Raw genomic sequence first — 13886 nt, forward strand, 5'->3', positions numbered from 1 at the left:
TCTCTGTGATACACGATAAAGAGAGAAGAAGGTCAAACTGGGTAACAACATGGAAGCAATCCAAAGAGCAGCAAGACCCATGTTTAGCAAGCCCAAACCAGTGGGAGACAAGATGGCAAAGGACCTGGTGCTGAACCAAGTTCAGAAGCAAAAGTACAAGGGCCCCACCCAAAGGCAAGTGGTGCTAACTGACTTTGGTTTGTATCCTTTGTCATAATTGGATTTGATTTTCTGATCAGGAACATATTGTCTAAACAGGCCTGTGTCCCCACAAAGCTCAGAGGTGTTCCTGAATTTCCCTGCTAGTTGCGATCTGTATTTCATTTTACAGCTTCTTTCCCTTCTTGAGTAGTAGTTTCTGTGGTCTCTGGCTACAGAAACCACGATACAAACTCATAAAACTTCTCTTACCAAAATTATTACTGTAACTGGCTCTATTCAATAATTTCTTCCTTTACCATTAGAAACCGCAAGATTGTCTACTTTCTCAGAATATACTATAAGACATGACCAGAAAAGAAATCAGACTTACTCATAGCCTCTGTGGGGCAAAATGATTGTGTCTAACAAGTATTTAGTAGACAGCTGGCTACACAATAAATCTAAGCCTCCTCATTCTTGCAGAGGACATTTACTTCCCCTGTCTAGTGTTCAAAATTCTCTAGATGGGAAATTTTTCTTCTCTTTCCATAAAGAGCATGATCCCTCAGATCAGAAGAATGAATTCCTGAATCCCAAGTGCTGAATACTGTCTGAATGTTTATGTGTCCCCTAAATTCATCTGTTGCAATCCTGTCCCTAAGGAGATAATATTGAAATGAGGCCTTTTGGGTGACTAGGTTATGAGGGCAGAGTTTTCATGAAAGGGACAGCAGAGATCTGAGAGTGAAGTTCACTCCTTTTACCATGTGACACATGGTAAGAAAACCCAATCTATGTGCCAGGAGGTACCCACGAGACCACAAATCTGTCAGTGCCCTGATGTTAGACTTCCCAGCCTCCAAAACTGTAAGCTATAAATTTGTTATTTATAAGCTCCCCAGTACATAAATATTTTGTTACAGAGCCTGAGCAAACTAAAACAGCAAAAAAGTACACATATTCCAAAGAATGCCACCTTTCTGTTGGCTAATACTCCGACTTTTGCTTTTTGAGCACAGTAAATGGTAAGAAAACTACATTGTAAAAAGAGACAGGGGCCAGGGGAAGTTTTGTTTCGCTTTGTTTTGTATTTTTCACATCCAGACATAGAGTGATGTGCTACAGAATTTGCCTTAAATTCTTTTTACTTAGCCTACTTATTTATCTATATTATTTATCTATATCTATATTATTTATACAACACAGCAGCAAAAATATATTACTTACATGTACATGTAACACATATAAACATACACATAGCCAAATTCCTTCAACCATCTTCCTAATGGATTTTTCAACAATGATTCTAAACAAGGGTTACAAAATCAAATGACCTCTATTGACAAAGCAAATAAATGCTAAATGGGGTATAGTAAAGACTATGGCAAACCTGAAATATACATGCCCTGCCTAAAATATAACCAAATTTATTTTTTAACAATACTGTTTTTTGCTAGTTATCTGTTGCCTACATTGAGTTATGGGTCCCAGTCTGTGATCTTTGCAACCAACCTCTGTCAAGACTCTTTTAGAACCACAATATACTTTTCTACTAGCTCAGTTATTTTAAATGTACCATGAAACACCTGACTTGTGCTTTTGTATATGATGAGACTTTAGGAGAAACATATCATCACTACTGGAATTCTAACATCTAGAGGATTCTTCTTTTATGCCACTGAATGAGAAGTAGCATTCTATTAGTTGGCCTCCCAACTAGTATCTGCATGTGTTAGTAAAGTGGCTGATGAATATAATGAAGATAATAAAATGGAACCTATTAAGTGTTTGCTATATATTACATATGACATTGTTATTCTCACATATGAATAATTAATCATATAAACAAGAATTGATATAGAAGTCATAATTCAGCTGATTTGTATTATGAAAATACATTGCATGAATAACAATGATTACTGTCTACAGAGTCACTATTCAGTTAAGGGAAGATGTGTTTGTGTGTGTGTGTGTGTGTGTGTGTGTGTGTGTGAGTGTGAGAGAGAGAGAGAGAGAGAGAGAAAGAGAGAGATAGCGACAGAGAGACAGAGAATAGCACCCTCTGTAAGACAATAGGTATCTTCCAATTTGTATGAGAATAAACAACAACCAAGAGGTTTTACCTACTACATTTGTAGTGCTCATGATCATCCAAGATCTCTCAAGGTGTGTGTAAAGTCATTAAAATCATGTTATTTCATGTTGACATATTTTAAAGTTATTTCTGAAATTACTAAAATATACAATGAAAGCTTTTTTCCTTAATTATTCTAATTATGAGGTAAGATACGGCTCTGACAAGTTAGAAGTGGGGCAGAAGACTATTCTGCCATGCAAAGTTAATCCAGTTGCCATGCCACTCTCAGCGATGATGAATTACTTGAAACAAGCATGTTAGTGATGAGTGGATGCTCAGCTGCTCGCCAAAGTTGTGAGGTCAGGAAGCTGTTATCAAAAGTATAGAACTCCTTTTAGAACTCCAAGAAGACAAGTGAATATAAGAATAAAAATTCATCTTTTGAATGAATTTCATGAGAATAAAATTTTATTTTATGAGAAGAAAAATTCATACTAAGAGTGGAAAAAACTTTTGCTATAAAGGGCCTAACAGAAAATATTTAGACTTGTCAGGCTATCAATTATCCACTCCAATTACCCAATTCTACCATTGTAATACAAAAACAGCCATAGACAATATGTAAATGAAGGGGTATGGCAGTATGCCAAGGAAACTTTGCTTATAGACACTGAATTCAAATGCCATATAATCTTAATATATCACAAGTATTATTTTACTTTTGCTATTTTTGATCATTTAAAAATATCAAAAACATTCTCTCATTGCAGATTATATGAAAACAAGTATGCTGGCCACATTTTCCTACTAGTGATACTGAAATCTAAACAGAGAAAAGTTATCAAATGAGTTCTACCCTGGAGTAAAAATTCAAGTATAATACAGTTAACTTAGTATAACTTCATATGTTGGCCTTCTACTATAGATTTATATTGGCCTCCCCAACTGAAAAGAAATAGGCCCCTTCCTCCTGTCTACCATATATGGGGCATCCCTACTCAACCCTTTGGACTCTTGTACAAGTGACTCCCCACTTTGATCTTATTCACTAAATTACTAACTTATTCACTAATAACTCCCTCCTCATATAAGAATGTCAAAAAGTAACCTATGATTTAGCCAACTTAATTGTACAATTAGACAAGAGGTTTCAAGGAAGAATTAATACCATTTTTACCAAAGCACTCATTGGATTTTAGGTAGAAGGATCAGAAAAATCCCACCCTATGTACAATATAATATCAGTTGTAGAAGGAGAGGTATTACCTTTTATTAACTAACCTTTTAAGGTAATTTAGGGTTTATTTAGGTTGTTCTCCATTTTTTAAAAGGCTCTATTAAGAATAAAACACATTATGCTCTTCATTTCCTTTTTAAACTTTCCCCTAGCCCTTGAAGCTGGTCTTCCTCCTTTGTATTTCTCCTACTTAACTGTGATTTGTACTTTGTGACCTTAAATCCTGATCCTTCTCACCCTCCACCTAAAAATCGAATCTCTAACAAAAGCCACTATAAATGACATGGTGTGGCTCTAAAGGCTGCTAGACTGTTCTAGAGAAGTGACACCTTGTTAAGACAGACTTTCACAATCACTTTGTCCTTGTCTGTGAATGGCTGTATTATTTAGCCAAGTTCCTGATAATTAACACAGATCTGACCAATTAGGCTAGTGTTAGTGTCACCTGATGCTTGCTCTGTATCCTGGTTTTTCTGTTTAGTGCAAATTAAAGTCTACTAATTAAATAAATTTGAATGCCAGTAAGATAAAGCATGGTAAGAACCAATACAAAAGGAACTATATTCACTGGATTTGTTAATGCTTCCTTGCCAAATTGATATTTGAACTCTTGAATGGATGGGGAGGGCAACACATTTACCTATTTCTATGATAAAATGTTACACTGGAGGGGCCAGGGATTTAGCTCAGTGACATAAGCGCCTGCCTGGCAGGAGCAAGGTCATGAGTTTGATTCCCAGTACCAAAAAAAAAGTTACACTGGGTTCAATGTGCAGAACCATAGTAACACTAAGCAGCTCACCTGGTTATGTAAGGGCCCATGGTCACTTAGGCAGTGGAAACACAAGCTAGCCAGAATTGAAGGTATGCAGTCATTGCTTTTTCTATATATTCATTATATACTCCCAGAATTGTTCGGATTGAGAGAGACAGACGCCACCAGAGAAACAGAAGACAAACTCCTAAACCTTAATCTGTTACTTATTAAGAGTATTATTTGTGTCTTCCTCTCAGGCAGTCAGGGACTTGAAAGCTACTTTTGCTGAGAAAAAAAAATGACACTGCACTTTGACTCACAGATTCAACAGGTAACTGAAAGCAAAACAAAGCTTGACCTTCATTTTGTACCTAACTCCTTTTTACCATAAAAATCTGGGTCAGGTCTTTGCGCAGCTCTGCATATAGGAATGTCAATCATTTAGTGTCTTCTAAAATCCCAAAATAAAAGTTTGATTAGCTTTTAATTTACATGACCTGTCTCACCTCCTTTTAAGGCTAAACACAGAGATTCGTAGGGACACTCAACAACTGAAGAGCACTCATAAATCTCCCATTGTTACCCTAACCCTAACAGTCACCTTAGATTACAGCAGTGCCTCCACAAAGCAGAGCCTGCTCCAAAGGAGAAAAATTTTCTCAGAGAGTCAAAATTGCCCTCTCAAGGAATAGTGATATAGGGGAATGAAACTCCCAACCTACTAGATGTCCAATATGAGTTCATGTTCTCTAAAATCGAAGACAGAATTTTAGGAGCAACAGAGATTAGGAGCAGAATATATTTATTAAGAGAAAGAAAGCTTTTGTCTGAGAGACAGAAGGGGTCCCTACTGAGTTGCCTAAGACACTGTCTTTTCTAGGGACTTTATTTATAGAGTAAAACCATGAGGTGAGCTGGGTCCAAGGTAAGGAAAACATGGGAACTCCAAGGTAGGCATAAGGTGGAACACAACTATGGTCAGCCATTAAGATTAATTGTTCAGGTAAAACTGATTAAATCACGGACAAATGGGGAAGTGAGTCATGTAGCAAGTGGGCATGCCTAAAGAGCAGTGACTCTTCCAATAGAGGGTTGAGATGATGACTCCAGGCTCCAAGGTGATCCATACCTATTTAGAATATCAATCCAAAGTTTGTACTTAAGGTGCGGTTTCATTTGTTTTGCCTTTTGTCTTTGGCCCTCAGCAGAGGTGTCTGTCACTTCCAAGGGTGCAAGCTATCTGGTCTTCTGCACTGGCTCCTTCAAGGGCCCAGCCTAATCTGACTGCCTATAATATTTCTAACTCAGCCGCCTATAACAATAGGACTTCTCCCAGGCCCGTCTTGCAAAACCACAGCTGAAATAATGGTCAACCAGTCTCTCCCCCACCTCATCAATCAACAAACACTGGTCTCCTTACTTTGGTTAATGGACCAGTCTAATCCTCTTCATCAGTCCTCTCTTCAGCTCCTCCTACTGAAGTCCCTTCCTTATTTTTTCTTACATCATGACTCTACCTAATAAATCTGCCCATTCCTCTTACTATCTGTCTTGGAATTCTTTTTCTTCAGTGAAGAGTTCAACACTGACACTGCAGGATGAGTTGAGATCCCTGTCTCCTCTTTCAGGGACCTCATAAGACCTAATCTGGTGATAAGATCAAGTGTCAGACAGAAGCAGAGCACAAATTGCAACATGTATGATGAACTAGTTTTAAAGTTTTAATTAAAATTCATTTGATGTGTTTTAAAACTCATTTGATGAGTTGACTGGAAAGAATAAAATTTCAACCTAAAAATACTTCCATGCACTCCTTTATATTTCTTCTTTTGTTCTAATATTAGAAATGCTACCTTGATTTATTCTTCATTCATCTGTCTGTAGTCTACTAGTGGACTTTTTTCCCATTTTACTTATCCTGTGGCCAGCATAATGCTGATCATGTCATTCTCATCCTCAAAAATCTTTCTTGATTCATTCCCTCTTCCCATAATTTCTTCTTCTCCTGAAAGTTTGAGATTATGTCCTTCTGCCTAAGAATCGAGAATGCCCACATCTTAACAGTTGATGATCACAAAATAATAAAATATATTATTTGATACACTATTAAAATTATCCTGTCCCATGAGTCACAGGAAGTCTATTTTTTTCTACAGGGTTTCTTCCATGTATAATTTCTGAAAAGCCCTGTGGAATACTCACATGCTCAAAACTCTATCCAGTAACATCTCCTCATCACTCTGTTCTGAAATCCACTGCATCAGACCTTCCCTAGGATCTCCTTAGGGCATCCTCATTTTGTACTAATTTATTCCAAGACCAGACACCAGTCCACTTTGTTAACATTCAACTTCCCCCAAAATACCACCAGAGAAGCATACTGATTGAAAAAACAAGCTAATTTTGTTAGACTTACTGCAGCAAATACCACTATGACAGAGATTTAGCAATCTTGGAGGAACCAGTTCAGAAGAGGAAATCTATAGGTTTATGGGGTCTGGTTTAAGGGTAAAAAAATCAGTTGAGATTAGGCATTTTATGACATAACAGTCTAGGACTGGTGAATACAGCAACATTCATGTCTTGAAGCAAGTTCTGATAAACTATTGTGTGATAAGTGAAATGCTGTCTAGGTAAGGAATCTATCATCTTGTTAAAGCTTTTCCAGCAAACACTCTGTCCAGAAAAAAAGTACTTTGTAAAAATTTTCTGAAGTAAGCAACAAAATTACTTACTAGTCTAAAGTTTTAATTATTTCTTATCAGTTCCTAGGAAGCTGAGGCAGAAAGATCCCTGTGAGTTTGAAACCAGTTTTGGCTACAAAGTAAGTTCAAGGCCAACCAGAACTGCATAGTGAAACCCTTTATCAAAAAGAGCCCCCCCCCGCCCCCCCAAAAAAACCAAGATAATATTGACAATGTGTGTCTCAGTTCTCAACTTCTCACTACTTTTGATTCACAGTTAAGCTCATGTTAAGTGTATAATAGGACTCTACTGAATGATTATAGGACAATGAAGGTCCAATGCAGGCTTATTTTTGCTGCTAGTAGTAGTTAGTCTTCGACCTCACAAACTCTAACTGCAAATCACTGACTCCCAGAATGAAAAACAGAATGGAATACAAGGTTGAAAAGTGAAAACTAACGGACAAGACAGCAGATCCAGGAGAAACAAAGAGAAATCATCAATTTTAGGACATTAGTCATGGCCATTATGGTTTTAGGTTGTTAAAGATTTTGTCATTATTGTTTTTCTGTTTCAAGTTCTTTGATAACATTTTCCAAATGAACTCTCAAAGTTCCCACTCATTTATGTATTAATTCCCAATAGCTCAAAAGAAGATATTGAGATTTTAGAATTCTGGTAGTAATTATGAGACCATTCCCACACCACCATGCACTCTCAGCCTCATGCCTATACCCCATAAAGTGCTCTTAAAGCTTACCACTGTGGTATCTTTAATAACAGACAACAAACTTTTGCCTTACTGATGGTAATGTTACAGGTAGCTGAGTTAGAATTATTATAGGCAGTCAGACAGGGCTAGGTCCTAGAAGGACCAATACAGAAGCTCAGATACTTTGCAACTGTGGGGGGAGTCAGACACCTCCTGTTGCCGGCCAGGGTTCAAGATAAAAGACCAAACAAATGAACCCACATCCTAAGAACTGAAATTCTAAATAGGTCTTTATCACCCTGAGAAAGCCAGGAGTCACCATCTCAACCCTCTACAGAAAGTCACTGCTTAAGCACGCCTGCTTGCTACATGACTCGCTTCCTCATTTGTCCTGACTTAATCAATTTTACCTGAACAGTTAATCTTATTGGCTAAACATAATTGTATCCTACCTTATGCCTACCTTGTGTTCCCATGTTTTCCTCACCTTGGACCCAGCTCATCTTGTGGTTTTACTCTAGAAAAGTCCCTAGAAAAGACAGTGTCTATGGCAACCCACTCAAGACCCCTTCTCTCTCTTAGACAAAAGTTTTCTTTCTCTCAGTAAATATATTCTGCTCTTAACCTGCGTCGTTCCTAAAATTCATTCTTCGATTTTAGAGAACATGAACTCGTACTGGACATCTAGTTGGTTGGGAGTTTCATTCCCCTATATCATTAGTAATACTCTTTCAGAGATAACCATATTTCATGCTGGTTTTCTTAAAACTCCACTGCTACACAAGTGACGGCGACACAGTTTTACGGTAATAAATTTCTCTATTCTAACTCCTAGGTTATTAAGCTGTTATTACAGCGGCCGACATATTAACTGTCCCCAAACATATTTTGGGACACCTCATTTATAGACGAATATTCTTTTGCTTCCTATATGGCTGAAGTTCAATACCAACTTGCTCCAAGTTTAATTTTTATATGTACTTCCTACTGCTGTACACACACACACACACACACACACACACACACACAGAGGCCAGGCGAGGTGACGGGATGATGAAGACTTAGGTGGGGGAGATGAAGAGCTCAATCCACTCCCTAGAGGCCGTGCAGACACCCTTGACACCCTCAAAACCTTTCCAAACCTTCAACTCCCCCAAAGCCTCCCCTTGCGGGGTCTGATGAAGGCTGCAGAGGGAATAGAAGCATACCCGTGTCAAAACGAATCTCTTAATAGGAAAGTTAGTGGAGGCGCACAGTAGCTCCGATCTGGGGGGACTGGTTTCCTATTTAGAGAAAATGGAGCCGTCCTCCTTCAGCAGAGAGCCGCCTATTGTGCGGGTAATGACGAGCAGGCCCGGCTGACCTGGCAATGAGGTGCTGCAGCTAAATACCTGAAGGCCGGGCAGCGCCCGCGAGGAGCCGAGGCCCCATCTGTCAGGCTGTAATGATTGTGCTATTTGGAGGCGGAAAGGTTCGTCGGGAGCAGCTGGTTTCTCTCCAAGTGACCTTTTAGCATTTCTGCTTTTGCCGTCTGACAGATGTGTCAACTCAATAATTTCAAAAGCCCCTGAGTAAATAACCAATTGTGAGCAAGGATGACCCAAAGCGATGACAAAATGGCTGCGCGCGGCGCATTGCGGCGCACAATGCCGCGGACGGAACCGGGCGCATTATCGGAAGGGAAAACGTTTTAGTCTTTATGTCGGCTAAATGGCTTTCTTACCCACTCGTCCGTGGTTCTTGAAAGGGGGAAGAAAAAGGGAAGGCGGGTGGGGCGGAAGGGCTTTGTGGCGGCGCGGCACCTGGAAGGCTGCATTAGGCGCGCGGCCCCAGGTGGCGTCGAGCGCGGGAAGCGGACGCGGGCGCGGGCCGGGCGGCGGGCGCGCACCCTGACGGGTCTGCGGGCGGCGCGGGGCGCGGGCTGCTCCATCCGGGAACCCAGGGGTGCGACCCGGCCAAAGCTGAGATAGGGGCGCGCGCGGTCAGCGGGCCGCGGAGCCTGGAGCGAGCTTGCTCAGGAGTGCGTGGCGTCCAGAAATGGAAATCTCCTTTGGGCACTTGTTTCTTTCTCACTTTCTTTGACTGTTGAAGACCGCAGACGCTAGTGAGAAGGCTCTGCTGGCTGAACACCGGCGGACACCACCGTCACCCCACCCCACCCCACCCCCACCCCCAGGGAGACACTATTGGCTAGGATGAGGATGTCCAAAGGACCTTTCAATTTCTCTGCATTGCAAGTGTTAGGAATTTTTTAACCTCCGTCTTTTAATACGTTGGGTAAAATTAGATAAAAGTGAATATTGACCTCCAAAAGCAGTTCTTCCATGCCTAATGTCAGTCTTCCCTGAAACCAGCTATTATTACGATGGAGGTGATGGAAACAAAGGCCTTGGTGTGCTGGAGACAACCGATACTGGTTTGCAGGAGTCGCTGTCAAAGCCCAGCATAGTGGTGCATGCATTTCTGTACTGTACTGCCAAGTATTCTTTGGGAGACTCAGGCAGAAGGATTATAAATTTGAGGCTGGCCTGGACAACTTAGGACAACTTAGGTCCTGTCTCAAGAAAAGGACCAGGGGTATAACTCAGTGATAAAGCTTGCCTAGTATGGAGGGTGTCCTGGATTCAGTCACAGTATAGATGGGGCAGGGATGTTGGCTTTGGAATTATTCATACTGGTAGTATGTACATCATGGAAATTGGCAAAGACTACCAAGAGAGAGCTGATTATTATATTCTTAGTGAGACTAGTGAATCTGACCATTGGAAAGCACTTTCACTTGCTGATGATCAGCTTCCTCTCTCCTTTTCCAAATTCATACTCCATTTGAAAAGATTTAGGCATGCTTACAAATTATATGCTTAGGGTGTTTTTTATGTGTGTTCGTTGTTTGTTTGTTTCTTTGTTTCTGAGACAGTCCAGGCTGGACTCAAACTTGCAGTGATCCCCTTCCTCAGCTTCCCAAGTGCTGCAAATACAGGCATGTGCCAGCATACCAGGCTCGTCTAGAATTTTACAGTAAAAGTATCTCAAAATAACACACTATGTTCCCATGGTTGGGCTTTAGTTCCACTTTAGCCTGACTGTTCCCTAAATAAAACTTTATTCCAGGTAATCTGATCAAGTAGCCCAGAAGATTTCAATCATTCCTAATAGCAGAATTTTGCTTCTTTATGTGCTCCCTGTTAGACTTGTGGGTGCCTTCCCATCTACCTACCTAATCCTATGCATTCGTCAAAGCCCAGCTCCTCTCTCATGGCTGTAGTCTAGTGGTGGCAAACCCATGGCACATGTGTCACAGAGGGCTGTTTGTTATCCCTGAAAGCTCTACAAGTTTCACTATCACTGCTCTGGTCTTTGATTACATTTTCCCCATAACTTCTACGACACTTTTGTCTCCCACTTGTCACTTTAGCTCTTAATTGACCAATACACTACCTTTGAATTTTACTTTCTACTTTTCTGTGTGATGCCTTGTCTACTCAAATAGCATATTCTCTTGTAAAGCAAAGACTTTGTGTTACAAAAGATGATATATATCTGCCTTGGCCTGTGGAACAACTCTATTCAGTGTGTATAGTAAAAGTAAAAGTTGTCTCAACTCTTTCAATATGAATCTGTGGAAGCTTCCAGTTAACATTGCTACCAAAGCCTCAACTCTCAAGAAATTCGTTGGAGTTCTGATAACATTGTGTTATAAAAGTTCCTGCATGGTTATAAATGTGTTTAATTCATTACTACCACTTCAGAATCTCTGAGTAATTCATTATACACATACGTTAAGAACCATGACTCAAAAGATAATATGAATGGAGAGAGTGATGGAAATATAGTCAAAATTCAAATGAAATAGATAATTGTTTATCAACTTGTTTTTAGTCATGGATGATCCAGCTAACTTAAATATATCATTGTGACTTCTAGCACTCTCTATTTGGCCATAGCTCATTAAGGAATAAGTGATACCTGTAGCAACACCGCCATTCTAATGTCTGGATCCACACAGGTCTACCCATTTAGATTCTTCCTGCCTCAACAACTCTGCTGATAAAACCTTCTAGACTTCTGAGAACACTATTTTTTGTGTGTTTTAAAGCTGCATTTTTGATAATAAGAGAGAGTTAGCTGCTTTACTAAGATGTATAAATCAAGAAAAAAAACAGAATAATTCATTTTCTGGTTTGCTTCCATTTATCCATGAATGAGAATAATATTGAGACTGCAAAAAATTGAACACAAATCTTAGTAGGGGAGATAGTAAGAGTGTCTAGCAGCTTTAAAATGTGTTCAAGTCCAGATGCATTACATCTAAGACAATTAAAACAATTTGCAGCTGTTATTGCAGCTGCTCATGTCCTGGGAAAAAAAATCAGAGGAAATGGGAAAATTGCCAGGAGATCAGAGCTAAGCAAATCGCTCAGATTTTAGAAAGGAGGAGTTTATAATCTAGACCCAGATGAGTTTGATTTTCATATCTAACAACAAGGTAAAATGTATCCTTAGCTTAATTATTTGTATGCATTTAGTAAAAAAAAGAGCCACATAGCAGAGGCCAACATGAGGTTGCCAAAAATAATTCCTGACAACCCTTTTCATGTAGTTATTATGTTTGAAGGAAGGTAGACAAAAATTACATTGCAGGCAAACTTTGAATACCAGGCAGTATTGATTCCGAAGAAAATAAAACAACATGTTGAGTTCCTGCTATGTATACAATAAGAGGCCTTGGAATAAAATGTCTAACAAGACAGCCTTTTTATTTTTTATTTTGAGACAAGTTTTTGCCCAATTGTCTAGAGTGGGCCTGAACTCAAAATTTTCTTGCCTCAGCTTCCTGACTTGCTAAGATTATGTGTGCATGTTACTGCACCCAGCTTCTTGTGGGGATGACCCTAAAGGGAATTTTTACATTGGAAGACAAGATGGGATTTTCCCACTTTCACTTTTTATTAAAGAACCAATCGTAACCATGGGTACCTCTGTGTCACTGAAGGACTAGAGAGGGATGGCTTGGCCCTATGCCCGATTTTCTAAGCGCTTCATCCTTGCCCTCTTTAATTCAGTAAAGTTTTGGGAATGGATTTCTCCTTCCATTGGCCATTCTTCTGAAAGATTTCAAAGATGTTTATATTTGTCTAACTTTATTAGGACTTCACTCACTTCTAATATGACAAACGTCATGACGTAAATAGCCATAGATAAAGATGTCAAGCTCTTTAGTTGAGTTTTCCTAAGGAATTCAGGCATAGGACCCAGTGGTTCCATTTTTGTTGATCTTTAGTCATGAGCCATGCACAGCCTCCTACTCTTCATGATCGTCACTGTATCATAACTTCTCAAAAAACAAGTCTAAAAGTGTACTTCTGTGCACCTCAGACCTCCCACATAGAAGACAAGTTCAAGCACTGTCCTGGTATCCTCCGTACATTTGCCCAGGCCACTTCTCTTCTTCACATCCACCCTCGCTACTCCTGTGGCACTTCTACGACCTGTGCCTCCAGGGTCATCTTCCTTTAGAAAATAATAATGCCAAGAGCTCTCGTAAGTTTCACTTTTGGCTCTGAGAATGACCATCACACACCTGCCACCTTGGGATTCCACTATTCCATGTGTTACCATTTTCAGTCATTGTTCTTAAAGAGCTTTGTTGAATGACCTCAGTCCAGCCCTTGGTCCCTTGCCTTTCTCCTTCCGTTTCCCTGCTTGCCTTCCATAGTCTTCCAAGAAGTTTAACGACATAATCCTGCATCTAATTTACCCACTACCATTTTCCGACAAATTGTCTCGAGAAACTCCGAAACTGTCTCCATCTCATATAGAAACAAACTTCTCTCCATCATGACAACACTCTGAAGCCTTTCCATGTCCTTGAAATCTTAAGTTACAAGTGTTCCCTAAATAAACCTGCAATATTACAACTTTATCGAAGAAAAACTAGTTTCTTTGAAAAAAAGAACGATATATGCTCTTTCTATTTGTTCTTTTCCCATTTGGCCTGCAATTCAGTATAATCTGGGTTTCTGCCACAACTGTTCACTAACCTGCATCCCAGACAGTCAGTAACTTCCTTCTAGTTGGCAAACACAATGGACACATTCCAGTTCAATTATTACTTTATCTCCCTGCAGCAGTTGTCATCGTGAACATTTCCTTCTTTTTGAAATTCTCTTCAGCCTTGAGCTCCAAGATTTTCCTCATGACTGATTCTTCCTTTTGACTTTTCTTGTCTCTCTCTACCAGCCACTAAAAAAAAATTGATCTTGACCAAGATTTTACT

The 13886-nt window shown here is 39.7% G+C and overlaps 1 long non-coding RNA gene across 3 annotated transcripts in view; it reads right to left on the reverse strand.

Moving 5' to 3' along the window:
• LOC134477915 (uncharacterized) overlaps positions 1 to 9631 on the reverse strand; it is a 189716-nt gene extending 180085 nt beyond the window's left edge. For all 3 annotated transcript variants that reach the window (XR_010050219.1, XR_010050221.1, XR_010050220.1), the window contains exon 1: positions 9333 to 9631. This is a non-coding gene — a long non-coding RNA (uncharacterized LOC134477915). The remainder of the gene's footprint in view (positions 1 to 9332) is intronic.
• Positions 9632 to 13886: the final 4255 nt, after the last annotated feature.

This window comes from Cavia porcellus, unplaced genomic scaffold (genome assembly GCF_034190915.1).
Source record: "Cavia porcellus strain 051 isolate PalLab524CR breed Dunkin Hartley unplaced genomic scaffold, mCavPor4.1 scaffold_10, whole genome shotgun sequence".
Classification (NCBI taxonomy): domain Eukaryota; kingdom Metazoa; phylum Chordata; class Mammalia; order Rodentia; family Caviidae; genus Cavia; species Cavia porcellus.